Raw genomic sequence first — 20,954 nt, 5'->3', positions numbered from 1 at the left:
TCTATTATATAAAAACCCAGGGTCCTTAAAGATCAACTGAAGGCTCTACTGAACACAGGAAGTCAATCCTGCAGTCAGTACTGGGTTGCTGTGGCAACCCAGTGGGGGTGCAGTGACCCAGCACTGACTGCTGAGGAGGCTATGGATCAGAGAGAGAGGCAGGGTTTGATCCTCAGCCTCCATGGCAGCTGTCGAACAGCAGATCTTAGTTGCTACTCTCTTTCTCTAGGGGCTTTGCCAGCAGCCACACTTCTGTTTCTCTCTGGGCCTCTGCAGGGGCTGCTGATCAGCCCTGTCTCTCTGATCAGGTCCAGAGATAGGCCCAGAGAAACTGACTAGCATAGAATCTGACCAATCAGAACCAAATCTGAGTGAACTGTGAAGAGCCAAAGGCTGCCTAGGAGGTGGAGCTTTTGATGCTGACTGGCATAGAAACCAGCCAATCAGACTCAAATCTGGGTGAACTGTGAGGAGCCATTGACTGTCTAGGAGGCAGGGTTTTTGATTCTGACTGGCATAGAAACCGACCAATCAGCACCAAATTGGCCTGCAGAGGAGGGCAGTTGGAGGTGAGATCAGGCTGGCAGGGAAGGACAGTTGGGGGTGAGATCAGGTTGGCAAGGGAGGGCTGTTGAGGGTGAGATGAGGCCGGCAGGGTAGGGCAGTTAGGGGCGACAGGGCAGGCAGGCAGAGAGATTAGGGGTGATTAAGCAGGTAAGCAGAGAGATTAGGGGGGATCAGGCAGGAAAGCAGAGGGGTTAGGGGCAATCAGGAAGGCAGGCAGAGGCAGTTTCGGGTGATCAGGCAGGCAGGCAGGCAGAGGAGCAGTTAGGAACCAGCAGTGCCAGATTGTGAGAGGGATGTCTGACTGCCGGTTTAGGCCTGATCCCTGTGAGATAGTAGTGGGACATCCCTCAAAGGGTCTCCAATTAGAGAGGGTGCAGGCTGGACTGAGAGAACCCCTACTAATTTAAATATAAGAGTCTAGAAAGTTTTAAGTTGAAAAGGATAGGAAAATATGTATCATATAGATACCAACTAAAACAAAATTAATATATCTGTATTGATATCATATAAAGAAGGAATATGACAAGATATTTTATTAGAAGTGATTATTATGAAGTCAGTTCAAAAGGAATACATAACAATTGGGGAAATTTTTGTTTGCCCAAATAACAAAACTCAAAACATATAAATAGAATTAAGATATTATTAATAGAATTATTAATAGAATTAAGAAGAATTAATCAAATATTAATAGAATTAAGAAAAATTATACATGTTCTCAATCATAGTTGAGGTGTTTTAGCACTCTCTTTTCTGTAACTGATATAAAGTAAACACAAATGTCACTAAGGATATAGTAAGATCTGCACAACATGACTAATTCAGATCTATGAAACTAATAAAGGTCACGTGCAAAAACTACAAAATCACATTCTTTTCAAATTTGCAAGAAACACTGACCAGAGCAGACTGTATGTTGGTCATAAAATTTTTCAAAATATAAAAGAATTAAAATATATAGAATTTGAAATTGATTTAAAAGAAATAACATAAGGATTATTAGAAACTCACCCAAGTGTTTAGAAATTAAGTAATGCATTTCTAAATAACGCATGGGCAATGAAGAACTCAAAGTGAAAATTAAAAATATTTTGAACTGAATGATAATAAAAACATAAAAACTTGTAGGATGCAGTTAAAGCAGCACTCAGAAAAAAAAATTCTGATTGTAAATTCACATGTTAGAATTCACATGTGGAAACCTAAGTTTCTACACTGACAAACTAGAAAAAAAGCTTTATATTATATTCAAAGAACATAGCACAGATAAAAGCAGATTAAAAAAAAATCTTTATTGTTAAAAGTCTTACAGATGACCCCTTGTTTGTGCACTTTTTCCATTGACTCCTTCCTCTCCATTCCCACCCTTTCCAGGCCTCCATGACTCTTTTGTATGGGTTCATGGGTTATGCATATAAGTTTATAAGTTCCCCATTTAATCACTCCCTCCTCACCACTCCCCCAAAAAGCTGTGGTACATTTACACATGGAATACCACGCAGCTATAAAAAAGGAAGAATTCTTGTCATTTACAATAGCATGGAAGTTCCTGGAGAGTATTATTCTAAATGAAATAATCCAGTCAGAGAAAGATATGAGCAGAATTTGTAAAACACAGTTCTTTGAAAAAGATTAATAAAATTGATAAACCCCTGGAAAGACTGATTTAGAAAATTGTGAACAAAACACACAAATTAACAATATTTGGAGTGAGAAGAGGATTAAGAATACATGTTCTATAGGCAGTTAAATATGGGACTAGTATAAACAATTTTTAAATTAAAATTTTGATAAAGTGCACAAATTCCTAAGAGAACATAAATTATTAAAAGTGACTCAAAAAGAGAATTTAAAAACTGAATAGAGCATCTTTAGATAGAATATCTTTAAATATTTAATTATAAACCTTCCCACAATGAAAACTCCAGGCCCAGTTTGTTTTACTGACACATTTTTTTCAAATACTAATGAAATAATCAATACAAAATTTAAACAAACACTTCCAGAGAATAGAGAAGAATAAATACTTAACAACATTTTTAATAGATCATCATAACTTTGATATTAAAACCAAAGGAGGAAATTGCAATATAAAACAATAGGCCTAAATAGAAAAAAAAGGAAGAAATAAGGGAGGATGGAACAAGGAGGGAAACTGAGAAAAACAGAAAGGAAGAAAACAATAAACCAATATCACTCATGAATATAGATGTAAAAATCCTAAATAAAATAATAGCACGTAGAATAAAGCAATCTATGATATATATTACAAAGTTTTTTGTTGTTGTTTTTTTGAGGAATGCATAGTTGGTTTACTGCTAGAAAACAAAAAATACCATTTATTATATCAGTAGTATAAACAAATAAAACCACATATACATAATGCTTGGTGGCACATATAACATCCAACTGTGAAAAGGAAAAGCCTCAGGACTGCTGGCTGCCAGGGAGTTTGGACCTGAGACTCTAGCTGCAAAAGGGAAAAGCAAAGCAGCATGCTGCCTGTGGAAGAGAAAGCCACAGTTTCATTGTTTCTTTTTTATTTTTATATCACTAGGGCATTTTTCCCCCCTTGCCTGCCCTTTGGCTATTGGGGGTAACTAGCTCCTCTCTGGAGAAATGGCTGTTTTGGTGGGACTTCTGGCTAATGCTTTTCCACATCTCCACACCCTGTTTCCCTCCTTTGCCTCTCCTCAGGCACCTCAAGTCCACACCTCCCTCTCTGGTGAGTAGTAGCAATGAAAACTCCCGTGTTCTGGGTTTAGAGATTAAAAACACACACACACAATGAAACTCTGACCCCTCCTTCTTGGGGCCAAGGCCTGTGAAGGCAGACACAAGTGATAGATTGGTGGACAAAAAGAAAGCTAAAGGAGTTTATTACCACCAAATCAGCAATGCAAGAAATCCTAAAGGGACTGTTGTAGGAGGAAGAAATAAAAAAGAGAGAGGAACACAAGAATATATATATATATATATATATATATATATATATATATATATATATATATATATATATATATATATATATATATATAATGTGTGTGTGTGTGTGTGTGTGTCTGACCAAGTGGTTGACTGACTGGTTGCTATGACATACACTGACCACCAGGGAGCAGATGCTCTGACCCATAGGTTAGCTTGCTGTTGGGGTCTGGCCAATCAGGACTGGGCAAGATGTGGCTGGACACGCCCTGGAGTCTTTCCACAGTCCCTCCCCAGCCACCAGCCCCTATTGGCCCCAATCAGCCCTATTGGGACTGGGCAAGACAGCCCTGATTGTCCCTGATCTCTGGCCAGGTGGAGGAACCTCATTTGGGCACAAATTTGTGCACCATGCCTCTAGTAAAGAATAAAAATGGCAAGGAGATTAAAAATGGCAGTGGAGTAAGTGGATGCTACACAGACACGCTCCCAGAAACAAACTAGAGTTACAACTAAATTAAAGAAAAATTTCCTGAATAATCACTGGAAGACTCACTGGAGAGAACCCTGATCACTGAGGACCATAACTGGAGATTACATAGAGACTGGTAGGTGTGCCGGAGGCATGAGAGGAATGGTTTGGCTCCCACAGACAGCAGCTGAAGTTCCTGAGAGAAATCTTAGCTGTGGGAGGTTTCCACTGACAACTCTGGGTCTAATTCCCAACCTGGGCCCTTTAGCAGAGAGCATAAAAACTGACAAGGAATACCCACATAACAGTTGGCTGTGAGAAGCAATAGGGTTGCTGTTGGACAGGGAGAGACAGCTGGAAATTCAGGCACCCTCTTAAAAGGCCAATGCACAAAATTCCCTGTGGAGTCACCCACCTTGTGCTCTGGCAGTGGGAGGGCAAAGAGGACTGGAGCTGTGTGAGCAGAAGCCAGGATCAGGGACTCTGGATTAGAGCTCAGTAGGCAGACACCATGGTTTTCTGTGCTGAGTCACTTCATCACACAACAGGGAACATCTTTCCCACACAGACATTTGCTATATAGACAACCATGCCTGGGGGAAAAATAGTTGACCCACTCTATTGGAAAACACTTTGCCCCACAGTGTGGAGTGCCTGAGGCCACCTGAGAGACTAAAAGTAACAATTAGCCTCCAGGCAGAAGCAACTGCCTCATCCTGTTGAAAAATACTCTGGCCACACCTGAGGACTATTATCAGGGCAATTCATGTTGTCATCCTATCAGTCTGTAGGCAGAGGTAGTTCTCTGGAGGCTTTGAGCCTTTGGCTGATCTAATTAGTAAAAAATAGCATTTGATTCTGTCCTACACTAAAAATTTAGAGGAGAGGCAGATATACCTAATATAAAGTCACAAACACAAACAAGCAGCTGAAATGAGGAGACAAAGAAACAACTCCCAAATGAAAGAACTAGAGAATCTTCCAGAAGAAAAGATAAATGAAACAGAGATAAGAAGTTTATCTGAAAGAGAATTCAGAGTAATGATAATAAATATGCTCAATAGCATGAAAATAGATATAGTAACTGTGTAAACATAAATAAAGAATGACATAACAAAAATAAAGAGCACACTGAGAGGAATTCACAGCAGATTAGGGGAAGATGAGAATCAAATCAGTGAATTAGAAGACAGGGTTGGAAAAAATCACTCAATAAGAGAACTAAAAAGAAAAACCAATTAAAAATCAGGAGGACAGTTTAAGAGATCTGTGTGACAATGTGAAATGTAACAATATTAGAACAGCAGGTGTTTCAGAAAAGGCAGAAAGGGAGAAAGGACTAGAGAATGTGTTTGAAAAAACAATGGAAGAAAACTTCCTTAACCAGTAAAGGAAAAAGTCACAAAAGTCCAGCAGGCACAGAGAACCCCAAGCAAGAAGAACCAAAACAGGCCCATGCCCATACACATCATAATTAAAATGCCAAAAATTAAAGACAAAGAGAGAATAATAAAGAAAGCAAGAGAAAAAAAAAAACCCAAAATCTATTACCTACAAAGGTGCTCTAATAATGCTGACACCTGATTTCTCATCAGAAACCATAAGGCAATAAGAGAATGGGATGAAATACTCAAGGTAATAGAAAGCAAGGAGCTGAAACCAAGATTACTATATCCAGCAAGGCTATCATTCAAAATAAATAATAAAATAAAGAACTTCCCAAACAAAGAAAGGCTAAAGGAGTACATCACCACCAAGCCAGCATTACAAAAAATGCTAAAGGAACTGCTGTAATGAGAAGAAACAGAGAGAGAAATCTAGCCATACAGAATTAAAATGGTACCTATACTATATGATAAAAAGGTAATATGCAATTTGCCCCTAACAGTGGAATGATCAGAACAACTACTCAACCATTGTGAGATGTGCTGACCACCTTTTGGTCCCTGTCCCTGGGTGGCAGGCTCCCATAGCCCGATGGTAAATGGGCAACCAGAGGTGGGTGGCAGGGGATGCTGGTGGTGCCAGTCCAAGGCCCCCACCTTGCCAGTCACCCCCCACACAGAGGAAGACCCACAGCACAGGTGAGGCTTACAAGTGGGTGAGAATAGCTGACCTCTGGTCCCTCCCCCTGGCTGGCAGGCTCCAATCACCAGATGGCAAATGGGGAATCAGGCATGGGTGGATACAAGGGGTGGGGCCAGCTGCCAGCAGCCAGGAAAAATGGCCCTGATTGAAGGCCAGGCCTAGGGACCATACCCACACATGGATTTTATGTGCTAGGCCTCTAGTCAATAATAACCTTAATGTAAATTGATTAAATGCTCCAATCAAAAGGCATAGTGTACCTGAATGGATACAAAAATATGACCTAACTATATGCAGGCTACAACAAGACATCCACCTGAGAACAAAAGATACACACAGGATTAGAGTTAAGGAATGGAAAAAATTTTCCATGCAAATGGAAAAGATAAAAAAGTTGGAGTAGCAATACTCATATTTGACAAACTAGACTTCAAAATGAAGGCCATCACAGGAGTCAACAAAGATCAGTACATAATGCTGAAGCAATTGATCCAACAAGAGGATATAACCCTGGTAAACATAAATGCACACAATACAGGGATGCCTAACTACATAAAAAGAACTTCTAGAGGACTTTAAGAGAGAAATGGACCATAATAGAGTCATAGTAGGAGACTTTAATAACCCATTGACTTCACTGGGTAGATCTGCCAGACAAAAACTTAACAAGGAAACAGTGACTCCAAAGGACACACTGGGTCAGATGGATTTAAATGACATTTATAGAACACTAGAGGCCTGATGCACAAAAATTCATGCATGGAGGGAGGTTCATCAGCCTGGCCTGCATGCTTTCCAATGTGGGACCCCTCAGGGGGATGTCTGACTGCCAGTTTAGGTACAATCCCACATAGATCAGGCCTAAACCAACAGTCAGACATCTCAATCACAATCCGGGATGACTAGCTCCTAACCCTTCTGTCTACCTGCCTGATTGATCCTAACCTCTCTGCCTGCTGTCCTGATCACCCCTACCATGCCCCCCTGTTGCCTGGTCAACTCTACCTTGCCCTCCTTCTGGCCTAATTGCCCCTATCTTGCCCCCTTGCCTGCCCGATCACACCTAACTGCCTCTGCCTGCCTGCCTGGTTGCCCCTAACTTTCCTCCTCTGCTGGCCTGATCACCCCAACTGCCTCTGCCTCAGCCCCCACTACCATGGCTTTATTTGGAAGCACACCTCTACCTGGTGTAGCATATTATACTTTTATTAGAATAGATAGATTATATAGGATAAGATTGCTGAAATGGGGGGAAAATAATTTTTCAGTAGAAGCAGATGCTCTTGGCAGACAAAAACCTGTATTTGCACTGATAGCCAACCATATGCACTATACTGATAAACTAGTCATTAAAAAATTTAATCAGCTGAAATCAATTTGGCTCAGGAGAAGAGCGTCAGCCTGCAGACTGAAAGGTCCCAGGTTCGATTCTGGTCAAAGGCATGTACTCTGGTTGCGGGCATATCCCCAGTAGGGGATGTGCAAGAGGCAGCTGATCGATATTTCTCTCTTATCGATATTACTAACTCTCTATCCCTCCCTCTTCCTCTCTGTAAAAAAATCAACAAAATATATTTTTTAAAAATTGAATCACTTTCTTACACTTTGCACCAAACAGCTGTTTCCCTTAAAACCCCTTCTCAGCCTCCATCTTAGGTTCTGCCTTGGCAGTTCACCCAGATTTAGTTCTGATTGGCTGGTTTCTATGCCAGTCAGCATCTCCAGGCTTATTTCTGGGCCTGATAATAGCCGAGCTTATCAGCTTCTGCCCAGGCTGCTGGTGAATGGCTGAACTGCTGACCTCTGAGAGAGAGTCTTGGCTGCTGGTGAGGCAGGAGAGAGAAGCAGGGTCTGATCACCCTGCTTCTCTATCTGGGCCTTGCCAGCATCTACTGTTGATCATCTCTCTCTCTGTCTGTCTCTCTCTCTCAGGTCAGCAGTTCATCCCACTTGCCTGCTTTGTGCAGCCTGGTGATCAGTTGAGCCTTTGGTCATTGTGGATGTTACAATCCTGGCGCTCTCTCTCTCTCTCTCTCTCTCTCTCTCTCTCTCTCTCTCTCTCTCTATATATATATATATATATATATATATATATATATATATATATATATATATATATATATATATTTCCCATCAGAGCTTAAGAATATACATTCTTCTCAAGTGCACATGGATCATTCATAAAGGTAGACCACATTTTAGGACACAAAACAAGTCTGTACAAGTTCAAGAAGACTGAAATCATATCAAGCATTTTCTCAGATCACATTGGAATGAAATTAGAAATCAACATCTGTAAAAACACCCCAAAATAGTCAAATGCTTGGAGACTAAATAGCATGCTATTAAACAACTAGGGCCCAGTTCACAAACTCCATCCCCTTGAAATGAACTGTGGGCCACGAGGCTGTGGTAGACACAAAGGCGGGTCTTGGCCTATCCTCTGCACCCCTGTCATATTCTCCCACCATGGCCCCTTGTCTCCTGTCTGCCTGCAGCCCCACTCCTGTCTCCACTATTCCCACATGCTGATGACACCAGCCCTGCTCTCCCCGATCACCCCTCAGGATCAGGGGGAGGTGGAGAAGCTCTCAGGGCCAATCTGGGTCAGTTCAGCCATTCACCTCTCTCACTTGCTGATGGTGCCAAGCAATCAGGACCAGTACCGGGCACTGGCTGCAGGTGTGAGTAGAGTTGGTGTTGGCAGTGGGTGCAACCAGTGGTTCTGGCACTGGCAGTGGGTTTGAGAGTTGGTTGTGAGCTCTGATCTTCCCTCAGGAGCAAGGGGAGGTGGAGAAGCCCTTAGGGGTGATGGGGGCCAGCAGCCACCACTCACACCCACCAATGGTGCCAAATGTTCAGAGCCAGTGCCAGGCACTAGCAGCAGGTGCAAACACTGAGCAGGACTGCAGCACATGGAAACAAAGAATTTTCAGTAACCACCAAAAGCTTGCCCCAATGGCAGTGACTGGCACCTCACCTTGGTCTGGCCGCTCATCTGCTCCACCATCTTGTCGTGGTTGATGCCTGCTATTTCCACCCCTCCTCCTCCCCCCCCCCCCCTCATTGGTCAGTGCACATCATAGAGACCAGTTGTTCAGTTGTTTCGGTTATTCTGCCTTGTGGTCTATTTGCAGTCTTTTATTATATAGGATGAATTGGTTACTAATGAAATCAAGAAATAAATAAACAACTTACTGAAAAAAAGAAAAAAGAAAATGAATATACAACAACCACAAATCTCTGAGCTACAGCAAAAGCAGCCCTGAGAGGGAAAATCATAGCACTATAGGCCTACCTCAAAATTAAGAAAAATCAACAATAAACTACTTAACCTTACAACTTAAAGAACTAGAAAGAGAACCATGAGAAAAGCCTCAGAGTAAGTAACAAGAGGGAAACAAATAACATTAACGCAGAAATAAATAACATACAGACTAAAAATCAATGCAATAAAGAGCTAGTTCTTTGAAATGATAAGAAAATTGATGAACAGTTAGCCAAACTCATGAAAAAACAAAGAGAAAGGAACCAAATAAATTAAATGGGAAGCAAAAGCAAAGAAGTAACCATTGATAACACAGAAATACAGAGGATTTTAAAGAAATAGTATGAACAACTATATGCCAACAAGCTGGACAATGTGGACAAAATGGACATATTCCTAGAAAAGTACAATCTCCCAAAAATGGATCAGGAGGAATCAGAAAACCTGAATAGGCCAATAACAATTAATGAAATACAAACAGTAATCAAAATACTCCCAGCAAACAAAATCCCAAGTACAGATGGCTTCATAGGGGAGTTTTACCAAACTTTCAAAGAAGAACTAACACCTGTCCTACTCAAACTATTCCAAAAAATCAAGAGTAAGGAACACTTCCAATGAGGCAAGCATTACCCTAATTCATAAATCAGATAAAGACAAAACAAATAAAGATAATTACAGGCCAATATCCCTGATGAACATACATGCTAAAATCTTTAACAAAATATTAGCAAATCGGATCCAGCAATATATTAAAAAGATCATATAACATGACCAAGCTGGATTTATTCCAGGGATACAAGACTGGCACAATATTTGCAAATTAATAAACATGATACATCATATAACCAACTGAAAGACAAAATGACATGATCATATCAACAGATGCAGGAAAAAAATTCAACAAAATCCAACCTTCATTTTTTATAAAAACTCTTAGCAAAGTGGAAACAGAGGGAGTATATATCAACACAATAAAGGCCGTACATAACAAAACTACAATGCACACTATACTCAATGGGCAAAATCTAAAACCATTTCCCCTAAGAACAGGAACAATATAGGGATTTCCACTTTCATCACTATTATTCAATACAGTACTGGAAGTCCAATCCACAACCATCAGTCAAGAAGAAGAAATAAAAGGCATCCAAATTAAAAACGAGGAAGTAAAACTGTAATTATTAGCTGATGACATAATATTGTACATAGAAAACCCTAAAGACTATACCAAAATAAACCAATAGATTTAATAAATGTATCTGGCAATGTAGCAGGATACAAAATCAATACACAAAAATCTATGCGGGGTGAGGGGGGCTAATGGAGGAATAAGGACACATATGTAACTCCTTAATCAATAAAGAAATTAAAAAAAAACAATGGATTTTTATGTACTAATAATAAATTATCAGAAAGAGAAACTAATCAGACAATTCCTTTCACTATGTAACAAACAATTAAAATACGTAGGAATAAACTTAGCCAAGGAGGTAAAAACAAATTTGTACTCAAAACAATGCATAATGGTGAAAAAAGAGATAGAAAAAGATAAAAACAAGTAGAAGAATATAATATGTTTATGAATTGGTAGAATCAACATAATTAAAAGGTCCATACCACTCAAAGCAATCTACAGATTCAATGCAATCCCTATTAAAATACCAATGGCATATTTCACAGATCTAGAACAAATACTCCAAAAATTTTAATAGAACCAAACAAGACTCCAAATAGCCACAGTAATCTTGAGAAAAAGAACAAAGTTGGAGGAATCACAATACCAGATTTAAAGTTATACTACAAATCCACCATAATCAAAACATAATCTGCTACTGGCATAATAACAGTCATATAGATCAATGGAACACAACAGATACCCCAGAAATCAACCCAAGCAACTATGCTCAAATAATATTTGACAAAGGAGGCAAGAGCATACAATGAGGTCAAGACAGTCTCTTCAATAAATAGTGTTGGGGAAATTGGACAGAGATATTTTAAAAAATGAAACTAGATCACCAACTTATACATACACAAGAATAAACTCAAAATGAATACAAGACTTATATGTAAGTCAGGAAACCATAAAAATCCTAGAAGAAAACATAGGCAACAAAATCTCAGATATCTCATGTAGCACAATGTCTATGGATATATCTCCTGGGGCAAAGGAAACTAAGGAGAAAATAAACAAATTTGACTACATGAAAATAAAAAGCTGCTGCACACCAAAAGAAACTATCAACAAAATTAAAAAGGAGCCCACTTATGAAAGAACATATTTAGCAGTGATACATCTGATAAAGGGTTAACTTCCAAAATATATAAGGAACTTATACAATTTAACAACAGGAAGACAACCCAATTAAAAATTGGCAAAGGACCTAAATAGACACTTTTCGAAAGAAAACATACAGAAGGCCAAGAGATATATGAAATGATACTCAGCCACTGATCATCAGAGATGGAAATTAAAATGACAATGAGGTATCACCTTACACATTTTTATTACTAATAAATTTATCATTTTATTTATTTATTCTTTTTTTTAATTGATTTTTTTACAGAGAGGAAGGGAGAGAGATAGAAATCCAGAAACGTGGATGAGAGAGAAACATCGACCAGCCGCCTCCTGCACATCCCCCACCAAGGATGTGCCCGCAGCCAACATAGATGCCCTTGACCGGAATCGAACCCGGGACCTTTCAGTCCGCAGACTGACGCTCTACCACTGAGCCAAACCGGTTTTGGCATAAATTTATCATTTTTATAGTTTTCTAAGATCTATGCTTAAGGCTCAGCTCTGCTCCTGAGAACTTATGAGGTTGGCCTCAGAATGCTCAAGAAAACTGGGCCAGAACTATACACTCTTAAATCCAATGTCTAGACTAGAGAATGTACTCACAGAAAGATGGTTCTACAGGAATTGCTCACTTAAATTTGCACCTGAGACTTGTACCCCAGAAAGAGTCTAGGCACACTTTTCTGGTCCTCACAGGCTGGCTGTACCTGCTCTCATCTCCAGCTCACCTCAAGGCCTCCTCACTGGGCTTCATCCCTCACCTCATGTTTGGTACCACTACCAGGCTCTACCACTTACATGGACTCACTTCAACTTATGTCTGCCTCCTTGCTTGCCTAATGTGTGGACTGTAGACTGTGAGTTGTCCTGGCCCAGCTTCTCATCTCAGATCCCTGGCTGCGGTTTGTCTGAAGTTTAGACTGGCTCACATTTTTATTCCGAACCCGCCTCTCACCTCCACCCTGGCTCGCCTCTAGCCTCATTATCAGACCCTCCTTTGATGCATTACTTTAGGTTTTAGTAGTCCATTGAAATGAAAACAGCCAGGAAGCAGGTATAGTTGTGGAGAAATAAAATAAACATGTAGACTTAAAAAAAAGAATAATAATGTAACAAACAAGTACTATCAATAATAACCTTAAATGTAAATGGATTAAATGCTCCAGTCCAAAGACATAGGGTTGCTAAATAAATAAGAAAACATAACCCATATATGTTATATACTTTTTAAGAGAGATCCTCTTCAGAACAAAGAACTCACACAAACTGAAAGTGAAGGGATGGAAAAAAATTCTTCAGGAAAATGGAAAGAAAAAAAAATTGCTGAGGTAGCAATATTTATCTCTGACAGTATAGACCTCAAAATGAAGGCTATAATAAGAGATAATCAAGGCCACTTCATAATACTAAAGGGGACAATATAACAACAGGATATAACTCTGGTAATCATATATGTGCACAATATAGGAGTTTCCCAATACATAAAAACACTTCTGGAAGATATCAAGGGAGAGATCACCAGCAATGCAATCATAGTAGGGGACTTTAATACCCCACTGACATCACTGCATAAATCTCTTAGGCAAAAAGTCAACAAGGAAATAGCAATCCTAAATGACTCACTAGATCAGATGGAACTAATTGACATCTTCAGAACATTTCACTCCAAAGCTACAGAATACACATTCTTCTTAAGTGCACATGGGACATTATCAAAGACAGACCACATGTTAGGAAACAAGCTAAGTCCCTAAAAATTGAAGAAGAGTGAAATTATACCAGAGATCTTCTCAGATCAAAATGACACAAAATTTGAAATCAACTACAATAAAAACATTCAGAAACAATCAAACACATGGAGGCCAAATAGCATGCTATTAAACAATGAATGAGTTACCAAAAAGATCAAAGAAGAAATAAAAGCATCTTAGAAATAAATGACAATGAAAACACAGCAATCCAATATCTAATAAAGCCTGAAAGGGAACTATATAGCACTACAGGCCTACTACAAAAAAACAAGGAAAACTTTTAATAAGTTATCTAACACTACAACTTAAAGAGTTAGAAAGTGAGAAATTAAAAAAAAAGCCCAGACTAAATACCAGGAAGGAAATAATAAAGATCAGAGAGGAAATAAATGATATAGAGACAAAAAATAACAACAAACAAACCAAAAACAACACAAAAACACAATACAAAAGATCAATAAATCTAAGAACTAATTCTTTGAAAGGTTAAACAAGAGTGACGGACTTCTAGCCAGGCTCACCAAGAAGCAAAAAGTGAAGACTCAGGTAAACAAAATCAGAAACAGAAGAGGGGAAGAAACAAATTACCCCATAGAAATACAAAGGATTGTAAAAAAATAAAAAAAAATACCACAAACAACTCTATTCCAACAAACTTGACAGCCTTGAAGAAATGGACATATTTCTAGAAAAAAAAAAAATCTTCCAAAATTCAATCAGGATGAATCAGAAAATGTGAATAGGCCGATTAATACTGATGAAATTGAAGCATTAATAAAACAAACAAACAAACAAACAAATACCTTCCAGCACACAAAAGCCTTTATCCAGAGAAGTTTTACTAAACATTCCAAGAAGAACTAGCACTTATCCTCAAACTATTCCAAAAAATTCAAGAGGAAGAAACACTTCTAAACTCTTTTTATGAGGCAAGCATTACCCTAATCCCAAAATCAGATAAAGACACTACAAAGAAAGAGAATTACAGGCCAATATCCCCAATGAACATAGATGCTAAAATTCTCAAAACAATTTTATCAAATCAGATCTAGAAATTAAAAAAAGATCACACATTATTATCAAGTGGAATTTATTCCAAGGATGCAAGGCAGGTACAATATGCACAAATCAATGAATATGATACAGCACACGAGCAGATTGTAAGACAAAAGCCACATAATCATATCAATAACTGCAGAAAAATAATTTGACAAATTCCAACACCCTTTATTGATTAAAAACTCTCAGCAAAGTGGGAATAGAGGGAGCATACCTCACATAACAAAAACCTCATATGAAAAATCTACAACCAACATCACACTAGTGAGCAAAAACTACAACAATTTCCCTAAAAACAGAAACAAGATAGGGATGCCCACTCTCACCACTCCTACTCTACTTATTACTGGAACTGCTAGCCATAGCAATCAAACAAGAAGAAGAAATATAAGTCATACAAATTGGAAAGAAGGAAGTAAAACTGTCATTATTTGCAGATGAGATGATATTGTACATGGAAAACCCTAAAGACCCCATTAAAAAAAACATAATAGATTTAATAAGTGAAGTCAGCAACATAGCAAGATACAAAATTAACACCCAGAAATTGATGTCATTTTTATACACCAATAATAAACTCTCAAAAAGATTCTAAACAAACAATCCCATTTACCATTGCAAATTAATATACTTAGATATAAGCTTAAACAAAAAGGTAAAAGACCTATACTTGGAAAACCACAGGAGGTTAAGAAAGAGATAGAGGAAGATATAAACAAGTGAGAGAATATTCAGTGTTCATGAATTGGTAGAATCAACATAATTAAAATGTCCATACTACTAATGTAATCTATAGATTCAAAGCAATCCTTATTAAAATACTAAAAGAATATTTCACAGACCTAGAAAAATTACTACAAAAATTTATATGGAATAAACAAAGGACACCCAATAGCTGTAGCAATCTTGAGAAAGAACAAAGTTGGAGGAATCACAATACCAGTTATCAAGTTATAATGCAAAGGCACTATACTCAATACAGCCTGGTACTGGCACAAGAATAGGCATATAGACCAATGGAACAGAACAGAGAAACCAGAAATCAGCCCAAGCCATTATGCTCAATTAATATTTGACAAAGGAGGCAAGAATACAATGGAATCAAGACAGTCTATTCAATAAGTTGTGTTGGGAAAATTGGACAGAGGCATGCAAAAAATGAAACTAGACCACCAACTCACACCATACACAAAAATAAATTCAAAATGGATAAAAGACTTAAATGTAAGATGTGAAACCATAAAAATCTTAGAAGAAACCATAGGCAACAAAATCTCAGACATCTCTCATAGCAATATGTTTACTGATACATCTCCTACGACATTGGAGATTAAGGAGAAAATTAACAAATGGGACTACATCAAGATAAAGAGCTTCTGCACAGCAAAAGTAACCATCAATAAAATAACAAGAGACACTACTCCAGGGGAGAATATATTTGTCAATGATACATCTTATAAGGGACTAATCTCTAAAATGTACAGGGAACTCATACAACTAAAAAAGGAAGATAAACAATTCAATTAAAAAATGGGCAAAGAACCTAAATAGACACTTCTCCAAAATGAACTTACGGAAGGCCAAAAGGCATATGAAAAATCCTCCAAGTTACTAATCATCTGAGATATGCAAATCAAAACAACATTGAGGTACCACCTCCCACCTATAAGAACGGCTATCATCAACAAATGGACAAATGACAAGTGCTGGCAAGGATTTGGAGTAAAGGGAACCCTGGTACACTACCGGTGGGAATGCAAACTAGTGCAGCATCTGTGGAAAACAATTTGGAGTTTCCTCAAAAAATTAAAAATGGAACTGCCATTTGACCAAGTGTACCCACTTCTAGAAATATACCATAAGAAATCAGAAACACCAATCAGAAAGGATATATGCACTCATATATGTTCATAGCAGTACAATTTACAATAGCTAAGGTTTGGAAATAGCCTAAGTGCCCATCAGCAGGTGAGTGGATTAGAAAACTTGGTCAGTGCACATTATAGTGACTGGTCCTTTCACTGGTTATTCAGCCATGTGGTCAATTTGCATATTAGGCTCTTATATATAGGATAATGTAGAGTGAAAGAATACAGATACAAAAAATTTGAGACTGTAAGATTGCATCTGTTTAAAGTTCCAAAATTAGATTTAGCTAATCTGTGATGATTGGGATAAGAACATCAATGTATCTGGATGTGGAGTATCTGCTGCATGCTGGCATGGATCTATGTCAGCCATACAGAATGGATACAGGTGTGCACATATGTAAAAAATAATCAAGCCATCTTCCTAAGATTTATGCATTTTACTATGTTTGAGTTATACTTCAGAAACAAAAATATCATCAATGGGCTTATGCCTTCTAAATCTATTCTCCCTTTTTTTTTTTTTTTTAGTTTTGTTCAAAGCCAAGCCATCACTTATTCAAGCAGTAAAGATAGTGTGAACTACATTTAGACAGAGACAGTTTGTTGCAGAAAACATAACACTAACCAAAGATGTTAGCTTCCCATAATGCTCATCCAACTCACCAAAAAGGGTGACACTGAAACAAAAGGCTCAGATGACAACATTGAGCTCCATTGCAGGGCCCCAAATCTAGACTACAGATAAGAGTGTTTATTTTCTAGAGCGCCTTTCTGAGGAGTGAGACAGGAAGTCTCCTACTAATTATAACCTTGGAGGTGACCAGAAAATATCTCATAACAGCCTCCTGAGGAAGATAGGGAAGTGAGTGGGGAATGGAAATGGAAGATGGACTCAGAGCAGGTCCCCACAGGATTATAAGGCTTCCTGCATGAATCAGATTACTCGGATTTTGCTTTTGTGCTTTGTGTGTGTAGCTTATGTGGATTTGTGCAAGGCTGACAGGATGCCATGGTGAAGCCATTGCCCTACAGGTTTCAGAACTGTGAACCCTGCTTTCTATCTGATAACTCCACAGGAGATTCTATGGGCTCTCAAATTTCCTGTTATCAGAACTGTGTTATTTTCCAAACTTCCAAAGCCAAACCTCCTCCAGTATGCCCTACCTTAACTGCCAAAGTCTGAAAATGAGTTCAGGAGTGTGAAGTTCAGCATCTACATCTTTATCCAACCTACTCTCCTTTCAGTGTTTGTCATCTGAGTGAATGGCACTAGTATTTCTTCAATCATCTTTTTCACTTTTGCATTCAACTCAAATTACCATGTTCTTTGGAGTTTTACCTCTTAAATGTCTCTTATATGCAACCAGCTCCCTCCTTTTCCATTCTTACCACACTGGTTTTCTATCTACTCTATTCCTACCTGTCAGGTCTTTGCACATTTGTTTCTTCTAACTGGAACAACCTTCCTTAAACATGACTCTTTCAGATTCTTAGCTCAATTCTCTTTTGCGAAGAAGCCTTTCTGTGATCTTCCAGAGGAGGCATTTTTTCCAATTACAGATTCATATATATATTTAATTATGCACTTTCACACACCTGTTTTCCTTTTGTAGTTCTTACCTTACATACAATTTTACATTCCCTTGTGTTACATTTGATTAAGTTACAAGGTACAGAATGTTATTTTTTTTTTTGTTACCTATTGCATTCTCATCAAGGAGCATAGTAGGTGTCTAACATGTAATTATTGAATCGGTAAATGAGTAGTAATTACACTCTTATGTAATTAGCTGTGGAATGTTTGCCTACTCTCCATAAGGGCAGAGAAATACCATACTCAGAGCAGAGTGCTAAGCAAACAGGTCTCAATGTATATATGCTGAATGAATGAATAAAAGTGAATGACCTTTTCTTGTCTGGTGATTCCACATGTTCTCACAAACGTCTGCAACTTGCTGTATTGCTTGCCTGTGCTCAAAGACATTTAAACGTTATGGCCAGACTGGTTTCAAGATGATGCCCATACCCTTAAAGTGAGATTTTGATTATGTTTATGACTCTAAAAATATTATATTATCATTAAAAAATAGCACTGCTTTTGTTAAAGCCTACAGTGTTATTAAAATATTTTTCATTACCATCTTCCTATAGAGCAGAAATAAATAGATGAGAAAAAAAGGGAAAGTGAATGGTGAGTACCTGGAGACTGTGGTAAAGGTAAAACAACAACAACAACAATCCAGGCAGTAGATTTAGGCTGAGATGTAGCTTTGGCACTTACCAATCAAAGGCCAGGCTTCCCTGGCAGGTATCTACTCACTCAGGTTCCACTTGCAATTTAATGAGGCATTTAGTACGTTCTTCAAGATAAAGCAGAATAACTTCATCATCAAGGATTCATGGTAGAGCCAAGAGGAGGTACATCTATCTGGAAATGATAGAAATCTTCCATTCTGCCTTCCAATCACATACCTTTCAGGCAGTTGCTTTCCCCACCCAGCATTAAGGTTAGTGAAGATGGGAGGAGGGCAGGTGCAGATGGTAAAGTCACCCTGCATTACACACTTGGAACAGGTTCAGGTGAACACAGAAACTAACCTGGAAGGAAAAATTAGAGGGAAAAGAGTTAAGAAAGAGTAAAGCAAACATTGTTCAGACAGGGAGTTCTGGGGGATGGGGAAAAGGCAGCCAGCTCCACCTACTATGTCTGATTAATGTTGCAGCACGTGCTTTAAGATCTAATTGTATGTGGACTTCTGTTTATCTTTTAATTTGTTTGTATTTTTGTTATTACGTGCTGTTTTGTTTTGTTATTAGCGGAAGAACCATTTCCTTGTTCCAGATGTAAGGAAGTGAAGCTAGTCCTTTGGGGATAGAGCAGTGTTTGCAAGGTTTTTGCTGTTGTTTTGTAAATATACATACCCAGTTTGGATAACTACAACCTCTCCCACTTCCTGCCCAATTTTGATAGATTTTTCTAGAAGATTGTATCTCCAGGAGTTGCTATTTTACATGTTTTGTGTATTGAGGTGTTTTTAGGCTTCTTGAATAGTATTCTTATATTACATATATTAATTTTCCCCTTAGAATAGACAAGGTTTTTTCTGTTTTATAACAGAAAGCCAAAAGAAAGGTTTTGTGTTTGAGGCCCTTTGTTGCAGTATGTGATAAGAAAAAGAACACATACCCCTAGGGGAAGGCGAAATTTCAGGGGACAGTCAGAGTTACTTAACAAGCCACTAGCCCACCCCTCCCCACCTCGTGATTCTCCCTCCAAGTTTCTATGTGTCAATGTGGTTAGGAGTGACATGCATTATGAATAGAAACACAGATTTAAAATTTAAAGTCTCAGGAGAAACACTGAGAAAAATGACACAAAAATAGCAAATGAGGAGACCAGCCAGAGCTTTCACAGTTGATTGGGTCTGCATAGCTCCTGCCTCCTTTTAGCTCTCTGCCTTTATTTTGAAGATGGGCCATCCTGAGATTGTCCCTACTTCCAATTGAAAGGAAAGAATCATGCTGATGCCTTCTCCGTGGCTGTCAGGGTGTCTTTGAGGAGTTGTCCATTTTGTGCTCTGGGACTTGATCAATAAACACAGATAGCTTCTTTGGAGATTTCCTCACCCTAATTTGGCCATTATCATTCATTAGCACCTCCCCTTCAATGAGTTTATCAAATTCGTTTCAGTCTCCTAATGGGCTGAAATTCAGATTTGGTCAGCTTTTATAGAAGAAGACTAAGAAGAGTAAGATTGAGAAGGGATGACATAAGGTGTCACCATAGTACTGGTGCCTGAGGATTTTTTGGTGGTTCCATGTGAAAAAAATACTGAAGCTAGTCTTTGTAATTCTCTTTCAATCCTTTAAATTAATCAAAGAGAAATTCAATATTCTTTCCTTTTTTATATTTGCTATTCTTGTTAGCATATATTAATGGCCAATGGTACCAGTTTTTGACTTATTAATTTAACCCAAGTAGGATATCTAAGTATTTGAATTTTCTTCCTGAAAGTCTCTGTAAAGCACTGTGTGACTAGATGTTTTTTTAGAAATATGACTCTAGCTGCTTCATTAGAACTTTCCATTTTTAAAAATCCAAATTTTATCAGTGTTTTGAAATTAATTGGTAAGATTCAAAACAAAATTCTCTTCTCTCCACCCTTCTGCCACTCTCTAATAAAGCACCTTTTCTATCTTCTGCTTTATTCTTTTAACGTGTGTGCTAAGAAAGTCCAATCTTAATGCAAAATCATAGTTACTAGAATGTGACTTCAGGTTACCTCAGCTTTCACTATACCTCCCTTCACCCTATGCAAAGCCTACTCAGATTCTGTCTTCTTGGCTGGCTTGCATAAACATCTAGGATTCCTGGGGCAGATCTAACTTTTCTTTTTCTGTAAATGAAGAAACAGACTGCCCCAAAGTGGTGGAGCCTGAGCTCAACCTAATACATTCTCATTTTGGTTGCTCCTTCCAGTATATAACAGGATCATTAAAGGTATAGCAACTGTTGCCCACTTGAGCCTCTGAGCTTTGTGGCTTCTTTCTTCACAGTGGGATTTCCAGTGTCACATGACTGGGGTCTTACAGTCTGTGAGGCTCCTTGATTGGCTTCCCTTAAGGACTGCACTTTGCTCTTTTATTC

General features: G+C 38.4%; 1 long non-coding RNA gene across 2 annotated transcripts in view; it reads right to left on the bottom strand.

Moving 5' to 3' along the window:
- LOC311618869 overlaps window positions 1-18,974 on the bottom strand; it is a 63,541-nt gene extending 44,567 nt beyond the window's left edge. Inside the window, exons 1-2 of one of the 2 annotated variants that reach the window (XR_014794400.1) lie at window positions 18,905-18,974; window positions 18,588-18,734 (exon numbers count right to left, since the gene is read on the bottom strand). This is a non-coding gene — a long non-coding RNA (uncharacterized lncRNA). The remainder of the gene's footprint in view (window positions 1-18,587; window positions 18,735-18,904) is intronic. The other variant, XR_014794401.1, reaches the window with a different exon arrangement.
- Window positions 18,975-20,954: the final 1,980 nt, after the last annotated feature.

This window comes from Pipistrellus hanaki, assembly GCF_964339955.1.
Source record: "Pipistrellus hanaki genome assembly, chromosome: 1".
NCBI lineage: Eukaryota > Metazoa > Chordata > Mammalia > Chiroptera > Vespertilionidae > Pipistrellus > Pipistrellus hanaki.
This window is presented reverse-complemented; position numbering and strand designations above follow the sequence as displayed.